Here is a 12,915-nt window from a genome sequence, read left to right as displayed (position 1 = left end):
CTTATTTTTCATTTTACACAAGAAGGAAGAGTGAAGTTCAAAAATGTAACTGGAATTTCTGAGCTGGAACGAGGTCTGACTCCACAGCCACGGGCTCCACGCAAGAACCCGTGAGTAGCTGAAAGTAACCCACAACATTGGTGAAATTCAGCTTTCACCCCTCCGCATGGTACAAACTGGAGGTGTCTTTAATTTTTACGATGGCTCTAAACTTTCTCATAAACCCCCAACGCCCCAGATCTGCCTCTGGGGCCCTGTGCGGAAGTCAAGGCTGGCAAATTTGGGGTGTGTTCCCTCAGCCACACCCGTACTCGCCGCTGCCCCCTTGGTGCTTACGGAGGCCACGACGCCCCCCAGTGCTAGCCCCTCACTTGGCCGCCCACCCCGGCCTCAGCGGCGGGGCTGCTGCGCCTGCTGCACCTGCCGGGGAGGCCGGGAGGAGTCCCGAGGGAAGCCTGAAGGCCCCGCGTCCTCTCCTGCGCCACTCCCTGCTGTGTTGGGGTGCCTGTGCAGCCACCGCCTCCCAGCCTTCCTCGTGGGAAGACCCCTTTGCTTTCGGCTTCTGCTCTCTCTCTTGGGCTCCTGCCGTTTGCCTCAGTCCCTCACTCCCACCCCACGGTTTCAGTCTGGTGTTGGGGACCCTTGGATTTGCCTTCCGTCTCCCCCTTGGATTTGCCTTCCGTCTCCCCCTCTAGAGCCACACCACCCAGGTTCTAAGCAGTCCTCGGCTAAGTTTTCGCTGTGCAACCCTGGGCAAGTCGCTCAGCTTCTCTGAGCTTCAGTTTCTTTCAATGCAACATGGTGGTGGAAGTGGGATGAAGAATGCATCGGTCTGACCAGCGTGTGATGTTGAAGCGCCGGGTAGGGAAACAGAAGTCTTTGTTTATGAAGTGGTGAGTTTCCGGAAGCAGGGGTACGGAGCTTGCCCTCCCTCTCTCAATATCAACGTGCTCAGGATGCTCGGTGAACGGGGAACAATGTCTTTCTTGATAAAATTAGAGGCAAAGGAAGAAAATACACCACGCCCAAACGCAGGTCCAAGCGGCTGACCCCAGAGCCAATTCCACGTGTGGATTTCGACGAGCGAGGCCAGGAGAAGGGGCGCAGCGCCGCGGGCAGGAGGGCGGCGTGGGAGGGCAAAGGGGGCCGAGGGCCCGCTCTGCGCAGCGCTGGGGGCCGGGGGCGCAGGCAGGGCCGCGTGGCACCTCCGCCCCTCGCCCCGCAGCTCGCGACGTGGCACCTCCGCCCCTCGACCCCCAGCTCGCGACGTGGCACCCACAGCTCGCGACGTGGCACCTCCTCGCCCCGCAGCTCGCGGCGTGGCACCTCCTCGCCCCGCAGCTCGCGGCGTGGCACCTCCGCCCCTCGCCCCGCAGCTCGCGGCGTGGCACCTCCTCCCCCTCGCCCCGCAGCTCGCGACGTGGCACCTCCGCCCCTCGCCCCGCAGCTGCGCGGCCAGGCGGGAGGGACGCGTGGCGCGAGGCGCGGCTGGAGGTGCGCGGCTGGGAAACCTGGTCCCGCCCGAGTCAGGGCCAGTGCAGGCGGCTGAGGGACAAAGCTGGGCCAGTCGCCAGCTCCTCCTCGCACCGGGGCCGCGGGCTGGAGGGGCTCTGCCGTCCGGGTCCTTGCACCCGGCTCCTCCAGCCTGAAGCCTCTGCGGCAGCGCTGCCTTGACTGCGCGCTGCCTCGGCACGTTCCTGAGAAAAGCTACTTCCGCGCAGCTGTGAACTCCCGACAAGCAGACCCAGCGCGCGCTTCCTGCCACATGCCCCTTTTCTGCCATTTGCTGGAAGTTCTCCCTTCTTCTCCACACCTGTTTGACCTAACTCGCGCAGGTGCCGTCTTTTCCAGGTGCCCGGTGCGGTGCGCGAGGCTGGCACGCTTCGCCCCGTGGGCGCACGAGCACAGCCTGCAGATGCTTCACAGCCTTTCCAGAACGAGCCTGTGCTGGTCGGGTCGCCGCAAAGCAGGGAAGGGTCATTCCCAGGACACCGCCCGTGGGGGCTTGGCCAGGGGAGCCCCCTCCCACCACCACCCTCCATGCCCCTGCAGGCAGGGCATGTCCCCTCGGGTCTGGGCACATTTGCCCTCCTCTGATCTCTTGCAGCAGCTAATCTGGACGATTCTGCGGTAGTTCTGGGTGACGACTTAAACCAAGTGCCTAGTAAATATCTGGCTTGGTCTCAGGAGTGACTCTCGAAGGTGAGCTCCGCTGTGCTGGGGGCTCCAGCACCCCACGGAAACGCCTGCTCCGAGGCCGTCAGGCTGTCCTATCTCAGTGTTGATCCCTCCGCTGCCCCCTTCTCACCGCCCATCAGATGCTGCTTCAGGAAGGCTCTGACTCATCTGCCTCTCCCCGGCCACCCCAGCCAGCTCACACCCAGCCGGTGTCACCGTCTCTCAGCCTCCGCTCATCCTCGGTCCTGGCGCCCGGCGCTGCTGAGGCAGCAGTGCATTCACCCTGCTCAGGTGCCCGTCTGGGTGGGGCCAGCTGGTTTGTACTCTCAGTGGAGATTCCTTCTGAATCGTCAACAGATCGTTGATAGTCTTTCATCAGAATAATCCTTCCAATACCCGTTCTTATAGGACAATAAACTATTAGAAAATTCTGAAAAACAAGCCACTCAATTCTAAAATACTGATTTTGATATGCTACTTTTGTAGAAAAATTATGAAATTGAACATTTCAGAATTGCTGAAGCATGAATAAAAAAACATTGTCATAAAATGAGATGACTAAAGAGTGCGTAAAAGGCACGCGGCACCCTACCAAGATTGGAGGGTGAAACTCGCCGCCCCAAGCTCTCGATGACCTGAACTGCCTCTGGGCGCCCAGCGGGTCCGGTCCACACGCTCCAGGCAGCGGACACCTGGAGCAGTGACAGGCAAGCTGGCGCCACTACCTGAAGGTGCACAGGCAGTTTCCACAGGTGCCCAAGTGGAAAGCTGCGTCGAAAAATTTTCCTAAACTTGTGCCCAGGTGTGAGGATAAATCTCAATTTGACCCTGGCAAAAAAATGTTTTGCGTCTCTGGGTGTAGCCAGAGGGGTCCCTAGGGTTTCTATCAGTGAAGTCGCAGCAGCCCCACCAGTCATCAGCCTCACAGCCCAAGGTGGGAAAAGGCTGCTGTGGCGCTAGGTGAGAACCAGCACGAGGCAGAGCGGAGTGCTGGTGCTGAGGGGGCTGGGGGAGCCAGGGCTGGGCCCCTCAGCCTCCATCCACGCATCCGGGCCCACCCCGTCGGCCTTCTGTTAGTTCCATCTTTACTGATGGTACAAAACTCTCCTTTGGTTCTCCTTACATCTTCCTGAATTCCTTCACAACAGAATGCTCTGCTTTAAAGGCAGAAAGGCCTGCAGGTATAGCTTTCCTAACTTTCCCTGAAAAAAAGAAATGGTTCCCATTTGTAATGCTTTGTAAATTGAGTACACTTAGGATTATATCTTGCTGATTACTTTTAAAATTTGTTTTATGACTGGTAGCAATATAGAAGACGACTTTTTGGTTATGTAAGAAATAGGATTTGGGAAAGTAACACAATTATCGATTATCGTTTAACTTTCAGAGCTCCTATCAGTTCCTTTTGATAAATTCTAATGCTTAACTGAGAACATTGGTTCCTATGATTACAGAGTTGTCCTAATTTTATAGAATCCCAAACTGCCTATTTAACTTCAAACAAATTTTTATGGACTTTTGTGGTCCTCAAATAGGGTTTTAGTCTTATAACAGTATAATATTATCACAACCTTTCCACAAATTTTATAGCATATCTGGCCAGGAGGCTTAACTTGACGGGTTTATTCTTCCCAGCCATGTGACTTCATGTCAAGACTGACCTTCTGGGCTTCAGTTTACTCTTCTATGAAGTGGGTAAGTGCAGTCCCATCACACAGGAATGCTCTAATTCATACTAAGGAACTAGCACACTGCAAAATATTTAATTCAAAACTAACTGCCACCAGCACGTTTAGGACCTCTGCCCCACCGGAACTGCACACATCCAGTTTCAGGACCTTTAACACGGCACATCTTACCCAGATGAACAATCCCAAGTGAAACATGCCTGCCTTTCTCCCCACGTTTTCACTTTTCAAAGTGCCCCCCCGAAACCAAGGGTTTGGGTTGCTGGCCCGAGGAGCACGGTGCACAAGCGTGTGAGTAGGCCAGACTCGTTTCCGGTATTTTTTTTTTTTTTTAATATTTATTTATTTATTTTTTAATTACATTAAAAAAAATATATGAGGTCCCATTCAACCCCACCGCCCCCGCCCCCCACTCCCCCCACAGCAACACTCTCTCCCATCATCGTGATACATCCATTGCACCTGGTAAGTTCATCTCTGAGCATCACTGCACCCCATAGTCAATGGTCCACATCATAGCCTAGACTTTCTCACGTTCCATCCAGTGGGCCCTGGGGGGATCTACAGTGTCCCGTAATTGTCCGTGAAGCACCACCCAGGACAACTCCACGTCCCGAAAACGCCTCCACATCTCATCTCTTCCTCCCGTTCCCCACACCCAGCAGCCCCCATGGCTACCGTTCCCACACCCATTCCACATTTTCTCTGTGGACATTGGATTGGTTGTGTCCATTGCACACCTATGTCAAGTGAGGGCTTAGATTGCACATGGGTACTGGATACACTCTTCCCGCTTCTAGTTGTAGACACTCTAGGCTCCATGTTGTGGTGGTTGACCTTCTTCAACTCCATGTTAGCTGAGTGGAGTAAGTCCAATAAGTCAAAGTGTAGGAGCTGAAGTCTGTTGAGGCTCTGGGCCTGGGTGTCATATTATCAGTCCAGAGATTCAAATCCCCTACATATATCTTAAACCCAGCACCAACTACAATTCCAATAAAGTAGCATGCAAGTCTTGTGAAAAGAGATCCCCTCTGAGTCCATTTCTATCACGCAGAAACACCAGCTCCAAAGAAGGGCCATCTGTCATGGCAGTGAACCCCTTCTGCCATGACTATAGAACCCGTGGGTCTCTTTCTCCCTCAAAAGAACCAATACCTGGGGTTGTATCTACCTTATCTGTCTCTTAGACTCTGTTCAGTTGTACATAGGGGTATTCCTTCTGACAACCTCCAGACTCTTTTTTAGAGACTCACAGCCTTATAATCTCATTTCTCCTTTCCATTTCCCCCTTACATTAGGTCAAACCGCTTCCCGAAGTCATGTTATTATATGTAGACAGGTATATTCTGCTGTTCCGCATTGAATCTTTAATTCAAGGTCATTTTCTAGTTGCTTCTTCAGCTGGTATGTGGTAGTGATCCCTCGGTGCCAGGGAGGCTCATCCCCGGGTGTCGTGTCCCACGCTGGGGGGAATGCATCACATCTACACGCTGAGTTTGACTGTGAGAGTGGCCACATTTGAGTAACATGAAGGCTGTCAGGAGGAAACCCCCAGGCACAATGCTACTCTAGGCCTTGTTCTTACTGCAGGTGCATAGGCTCAAAAGTGTAGCCATTAGTATCAAGAGCCCACTGTTGGGCCCTCCTTCCTTCCTGGTTCTTGCCGTTGCACCTGGAGGATTGCCGTTGCTCTCCCAGGGCCCACAACAGTGACCCCCCGGCCAGGAGCCCAGTACCCCCCCAGCTGTTGTTTTTAATTGTTTCCACTATGAGTATATATAGACATTACCATATACCCTGGGCATATGCCCTGTATAACTCCCTGTCAACCATATATATCCTGTCAATAACATCCCATATCAGTATTCCTCCGCTGCCATTGTTGAACCACTCTGTGATCCAAAACTTCCCGTAAAGTGAATCCCAACATAATGTCAGCTTCAGAAGAGTCTTAGATCACAAAAATTCATATATACAATATACAGTATTTCCCCAGATCCACCATAAAACCTTTTCCCTTCCACAGCAATAATCTTTTAACTTATTCATATCATATTTCCTGAAACTGATGTACAGATTCCGAAACTATAGTTTTCAAACAAGGTAACATTTGTGCTTACTATGTGGTCCATACTTTAGGTTGTACAGTTTTCTAAATTTTTTAGTTATCCTATGTTTTGTCTTATGGTTTTCATTATTAGTCTGTCGTCCCCTATATGTTTTTGGTGTAATATTAGCTGTTTTATATTCATCCTCGTGTACTCTCACATAACTCCTCTTTTGCCCCCTTATTTACCTTTGTTCCATCCATTGCACGTCCATTTTCCCCTCCCCTTAGGGCCCACAACGCCTGCCAATCTAATGCCCTGGGAGCCGTCCTTTCTCACGAGAGATACAGTTCTCTCTATTCGACGACATTAGTCTTCCCCAGGATATGGGTCCACCCCACCCAATGGTAGAACCCACCTTGGCAAAATGAGCCTTCAGCTATTCCCTCCGGAGTCCATCCCGCATCAGACCATACCCCCTGAGCGTCCTAACCAGGTAACCCTCCTACTTATACTTTGATACGTTTTACTCAACATTTAGTTCTCAATGAACTTCTGGCACTCTCCCATGTTTGTATGTTGCCCCTCCCTCCCACCTATTTCTTGGACCATATTACCCCTCTTCCCATCCCCAGCCCCCCTCAAACCCAGAAAACCCCACCCGAAGGTAACCCCTTGCCCCCATTTTGTCCCTTCTTTGTGCTCATACTTACCCCCAGCTCATCACAGATTCCACCCCTACAGACATTAACTCACAGCCTTCCTCCACCCCCCGATTTCCAGTAAGCCACTTTTCCAGACTCTAGCTCTTTGAGGCAGTTAACTTATTTCATATCATTGAGGTCATATAGTATTTGTCCTTCAATGCCTGGGTTGCTTCACTCAACATAAGATTCTCAAGGTTCATCCATGTTATCACGTGCGATTGTAGTGTATTGGTTCTTACAGCCGAGTAGTATTCCATTGTGTGTATATACCACATTTTATTGATCCACTCATCTGTTGATGGACTTTTGGATTGATTCCAACTTTTGGCGATGGTGAACAATGCTGCTATGAACATTGGTGTACATATATCGGTTTGTGTCCTTGTTTTCAGATCTGATGGGTATATACCCAGCAGTGGTATTGCTGGGTCATATGGCAAATCTATGGATAATTTTTTGAGAAACTGCCAAACTGTCCTCCAGAATGGTTGGATCCTTCTGCATTCCCACCAGCAATGGATGAGTGTTCCCCTTTCTTCACATCCTCTCCAGCATTTGTATTCTACTGTTTTTTTCATGGCTGCCAATCTTATGGGAGTAAGATGATATCTCATTGTAGTTTTGATTTGCATTTCCCTGATAGCTAGGGATTTGGAGCATTTTTTCATGTGCTTTTTAGCCATTTGTATTTCTTCTTTGGAGAAGTGTCTGTTTAAATCTTTTTCCCATTTTTTAAATGGGTTGTTTATCTTTTTGTTTTCGAGATCTATGAGTTCTTTATATATGCAAGTTATAAGTCTCTTATCAGATATATGGTTGCCAAATATTTTCTCCCACTGTGTGGGTTCCCTTTTTACTTTCTTGACAAACTCCTTTGAGGTGCAGAAGGCTTTAATTTTGAGGTAGTCCCATTTATCTATTTGTTCTTTTGCTGCTTGTGCTTTTGGTGTGATATTCATGAAGCCATTTCCTATTACAAGGTCCTGTAGATGTTTCCCTACACTGCTTTCTAAGGTCTTTATGGTCTTGGCTCTTATATTTAGATCTTTGATCCATCTTGAGTTGATCTTTGTATAAGGTGTGAGATGGTAATCCTCTTTCATTCTTCTACATATGGCTATCCAGTTCTCCAGGCACCATTTGTTGAATAGGCCATTCTCTCCCAGTTGAGAGGGTTTGGTGGCTTTATCGAATATTATATGGCTATATACATGAGGTTCTATATCTGAACTTTCAATTCGATTCCATTGGTCTGTGTGTCTCTCCTTATGCCAGTACCATGCTGTTTTCACTACTGTAGCTTTGTAGTATGTTTTGAAGTCAGGAAGTGTGATTCCTCCTATTTCGTTTTTCTTTTTTAATATGTCTTTGGCTATTCGGGGCCTCTTTTTATTCCAGATAAATTTCATAGTTAGTTTTTCTAGTTCCTTAAAGAAGGCTGTGTTGATTTTTATTGGGATTGCATTGAATGTGTAGATCAGTTTTGGTAGGATAGACATCTTAATAATATTCAGTCTTCCTATCCATGAACAGGGAATATTCTTCCATTTATTTAGGTCTTCTTTGATTTCCTTGAACAATCTTGTATAGTTCTCGATGTATAAGTTTTTTACCACTTTAGTTAAATTTATTCCTAAGTATTTGATTTTTTTATTTACTATTATGAATGGTATTTGTTTCTTGATTTCCTCCTGATCTTGCTCATTATTGGTGTATAGAAATGCTACTGATTTTTGCGCATTGATCTTATAACCTGCGACTTTGCTAAACTCATTTATGAGTTCTAGGAGCTTTGTTGTAGATCTCTCAGGGTTTTCTATATATAGGATCATGTCATCTGCAAATAATGAAATTTTGACTTCTTCCCTTCCAATTTGAATGCCTTTTATATCTGGTTCTTGTCTCAGTGCTCGAGCCAGTACTTCCAAGACAATGTTAAATAGGAGCGGAGACAATGGGCATCCTTGTCTTGTTCCTGATTTTAGAGGGAAGGATTTCAGGATTTCGCCATTGTAAACAATGTTGGCTTTAGGTTTTTCATATATACTCTTTATCATGTTCAAAAAGTTTCCTTGTATTCCGATCTTTTGGAGTGTTTTTATCAGGAAGGGGTGCTGTATTTTGTCAAATGCCTTTTCTGCATCTATAGATATAATCATGTGTTTTTTTTCTCTCAATCTGTTTATATGGTGTATTACATTGATTGATTTTCTTATGTTGAACCATCCTTGCATACCTGGAATAAATCCCACTTGGTCGTGGTGTATAATTCGTTTAATGTGTTGTTGAATATGATTAGCAAGTATTTTGTTAAGTATTTTTGCGTCTAGGTTCATTAGAGAAATTGGTCTGTAATTTTCCTTTTTGTGGTGTCTTTGTTTGGCTTTGGTACTAGGGTAATGTTGGCATCATAGAAGGAATTAGGCAGTGTTCCTTCTGTTTCGATTTTTTGGAATAGTTTCAACAGGATTGGTGTTAGTTCTTTCCAGAATGTTTTGTAGAATTCACCTGTGAAGCCGTCTGGCCCTGGGCTCTTCTTAGTTGGGAGATTTTTAATGACTGATTCTATCTCTTTGCTTGTGATTGGTTTGTTAAGATCATCAATTTCTTCTTTCGTCAGTATGGGCTGCTTATGTATTTCTAGGAATTTGTCCATTTCCTCTAAATTGTCATTTTTGTTGGAATATAGTTTTTCAAAGTATCCTCTTATGATAGTCTTTATTTCTGTGGGGTCAGTGGTGATATCACCTTTCTCATTTCTTATTTTGTGTATTTGCATCTTTTCTCTTTTTTTCTTTGTTAGTCTCGCTAAAGGTTTGTCAATTTTGGTGATCTTCTCAAAAAACCAGCTCTTGGTCTTGTTTATTTTTTCAAGTGCTTTCTTATTTTCTATTTCATTTAGTTCTGCTCTTATCTTTGTTATTTCCTTCCTTCTTCTTCCTGTTGGGTTACTTTGTTGTTGTTTTTCTAATTCCTTCAAATGTGCAGTTAATTCTTCAATTTCTGCTCTTTCTTCTTTTTTGATATATGAATTTATGGCTATAAATTTCCCTCTCAGTACCGCTTTTGCTGCATCCCATAAATTTTGGTATGTTGTGTTATCATTATCATTTGTTTCAAGGTAGTCATTGATTTCTTTTGAGATTTCCTCTTTGACCCACTGTTTTTCTAAGAGTGTGCTGTTTAATTTCCAAATTGTCGTGTGAAGTCTGGGTCTCTGTCCCTTGCAAATTTCCAGCTTGACTCCACTGTGGTCAGAGATATTGTTTTGTATGATTTCGATCTTTCTGAATTCATTAAGCCTTTCTTTGTGGCCTAGCATATGGTCAATCTTGGAGAATGTTCCATGTGCGTTTGAGAAAAATGTATATCCTGCTGTGTTTGGGTGTAATGATCTATATATGTCTATTAGATCCAGCTCTTCTAATATACTGTTCAAATGTTTTGTTTCTTTAGTGATTCTCTTTTGAGATGTTCTGTCCAGAGTTGATAGTGGTGTATTAAAATCCCCTACTATAATTGTAGATGCATCTATTCTTTCACTTAGTTTTTCCAGCGTTTGCCTCACATATTTAGAGGCACCCTTGTTAGGAGCATAAATATTTATGATTGTTCGATCTTCTTGACAGATTGTCCCTTTCACTAAAATATAGTATCCTTCTTTGTCTCTCACAATTTTTTCGCATTTAAAGTCTATTTTGTCTGATATTAATATAGCTACTCCTGCCTTTTTTTGGTTGTTGTTTGCTTGTATGATTGTTTTCCAGCCATTCACTTTCAACCTCCATGAGTCTCTGGGTCTAAGATGTGTCTCTTGTAGGCAGCATATAGATGGGTCGTATTTCCTTATCCAGTGTCCCAGTCTGAATCTTTTGATAGGTGAGTTTAATCCATTGACATTCAGTGTTATTACATTTAGAGAGTTATTTATGGTAGCCATATTTTGGTTGGATTTGTGTTTGTTATATTTTGTTTGTATTATTTTATTTTCCCCTTCTATTTTTGTCTTTCTTGTTGCTTTTACACTCTCCTCCATCTCTGACTGTCCTGTTTTTTCCTTTCTTCCTGCAGAATTCCCTTAAGAATTTCTTGAAGGGGAGGTTTCTTGTTGATATACTCTTTCAGTTTCTGTTTATCTGTGAATATTTTGAACTCTCCATCATTTTTGAATGCTAGTTTAGCTGGATAGAGTATTCTTGGTTGGAAATTTTTTTCCTTTAGTACCTTGACTATATCATACCACTGCCTTCTTGCCTCCATCGTTTCAGATGAGAAATCAGCACTTAATCTTATGGAGTTTCCCTTGTATGTGATGGTTTTCTTTTCTCTTGCTGCTTTTAGAATTTTTTCTTTGTCTTGAGCATTGGATAATTTGACAAGTATATGTCTTGGGGTGGGCCTGTTGGGGTTTATGACCAGTGGAGTGCGCTGTGCTTCTTGGATATGTACATCTGTCTCTTTCAGTAGATTTGGGAAGTTTTCATTCATTATTTCCTGCAACACTCCTTCTGACCCCTTTCCCTTCTCTTCTCCTTCTGGAATGCCTATAATACGTATGTTTGAGCATTTTGCATTATCATTCAGGTCCCTAAGTCCTATCTGGATTTTTTCTACCTTTTTATTGACCACTTCTACTATCTGTTTGATTTCCAATGCACTGTCTTCCACATCACTAATTCTCTGCTCTGCCTCTTCTAGTCTGCTGATATTTGCTGCAAGTGTATTTTTGATTTCTTGAACTGTGGTGTTCATTCCCATCGTATCTGTTATTTTTTTGCGCATGTCTGCAATTTCCCCTCCAAGTGTTGTCTTCACGCTGTTAACCTCTTTCATTACTTCATCAAATTTGTCAGTGATAAATGTTCTGAGATCTTTCATTGCTTGTGCGAAGTCCTGCCCCCCTTCCTGATTTTCAGTTTGTTGATTGGATTCAGCCATGTTTTCCTGATTACTGGTTTGGTTTGTAGATTTTTGTTGCTGTCTTGTCAACATTTTTTCTTGACGGGTTTAATCAGTTCCTTAGCTTCTTTGTCTAGTCTTGGAGATTAATTAGCTGTTGTTTTTGCGTAAGTGTTATATCTTCTCTTTGTCACTTTGTTCTTCTTATTCAAATTTCTTATTGCTAGTTAAGCTCACTTTAAAGGAAAGTATTAGTGCTGGGGAAAGTCAATTGTGTAAGGAAGGAAAAAGTGTGAAGTAGTATTGGTGATATATGTTTACAAAGCAACAATATGAGTTCTGGGAGGATGGAGGTTAGATCATGTAAATTGTGTAGAGTTATAGTAGTAGGAAAGTACCTATAATGAGGCAGACAACTGAATATGGGAGGAATGTGGTACGTACTAAGAGGCTATTGTTTTCGTGAGAGAGGGAAAGAGAAAAGAAAGGTAATAGTTTCAGGGACGAATACCAGATGGAAACTAAACAAAGGTATTAGAAATTAAGAGTTAGACACTTTGTGGATCAAAGAAAGGGAGATGGAATATAGGAGAAATAGCAGATGGTGGAGGACATCAAGTTGTAGGGGAAAGGGGATAGTGTAGATAGGCTAAATCTATTCACAGAGAAATGAGGCAGTGGAGGGTGAGGAAACCCAGCAAATGTGAGGTATTTCCTGTAGGACCTATTGTATTGTTAAGGTAAAATAGTATAAGAAGAATATTGGGGACAAGAAAGAGAGGATTGGAAAAAAAAAAAAAAAAAGAACAAGAACAACAACAACAACAAAAAATAAAAAATAAAAAATAAAAAAAACCAAAGAACAGAAATCCCGCCACCAGGCTCGGCTGGGCTCAGCTGGGCTCCGGTCCCCCGCCCGCCGCCCGCCGCCCGCCGCGGCTCGGCTGGGCTCGCCTGGGCTCGGCTTTCCCGCCCGCCGCCCGGCGCGGCGCAGCGCGGCTCGGCTCTCCCGCTCGCCGCCCGGCGCGGCGCGGCTGGGCTCGGCCGAGCTCAGCTGGGCTCCGCCCCCCCGCCCGCCGCGGCTCAGCCGGGCTCGGCCGGACTCGGCTACCCTGGCCGCCGCCCGCCGGGGCTCCGCGCGGTGCTAGCTGCCCCGGCTCCACCTACCCAAGGAGGGAATCCTCCACACGTAGCTGGGATCTCCGTGTATATTTCACAGATGGATCCTCTTTGTTACCTTCCCTCCAAATCGATGTCCAGACACCTCCGGACCAGGAAAAATCCCGAAACAGCCGGTCCCAAAGAGTCTCTGATGCCTCCCAGCCAATTCCCCCCAGGAGCTAGTAACCGGGAAGTTCACTCAGCCGCCATCTTGCCTCCCCCTCCTGAAAAGTC

Source organism: Dasypus novemcinctus, chromosome 6, assembly GCF_030445035.2.
Source record: "Dasypus novemcinctus isolate mDasNov1 chromosome 6, mDasNov1.1.hap2, whole genome shotgun sequence".
In the NCBI taxonomy this organism is placed as follows: Eukaryota; Metazoa; Chordata; class Mammalia; order Cingulata; family Dasypodidae; genus Dasypus; species Dasypus novemcinctus.
Note: the sequence above shows the minus strand (reverse complement) of the source record.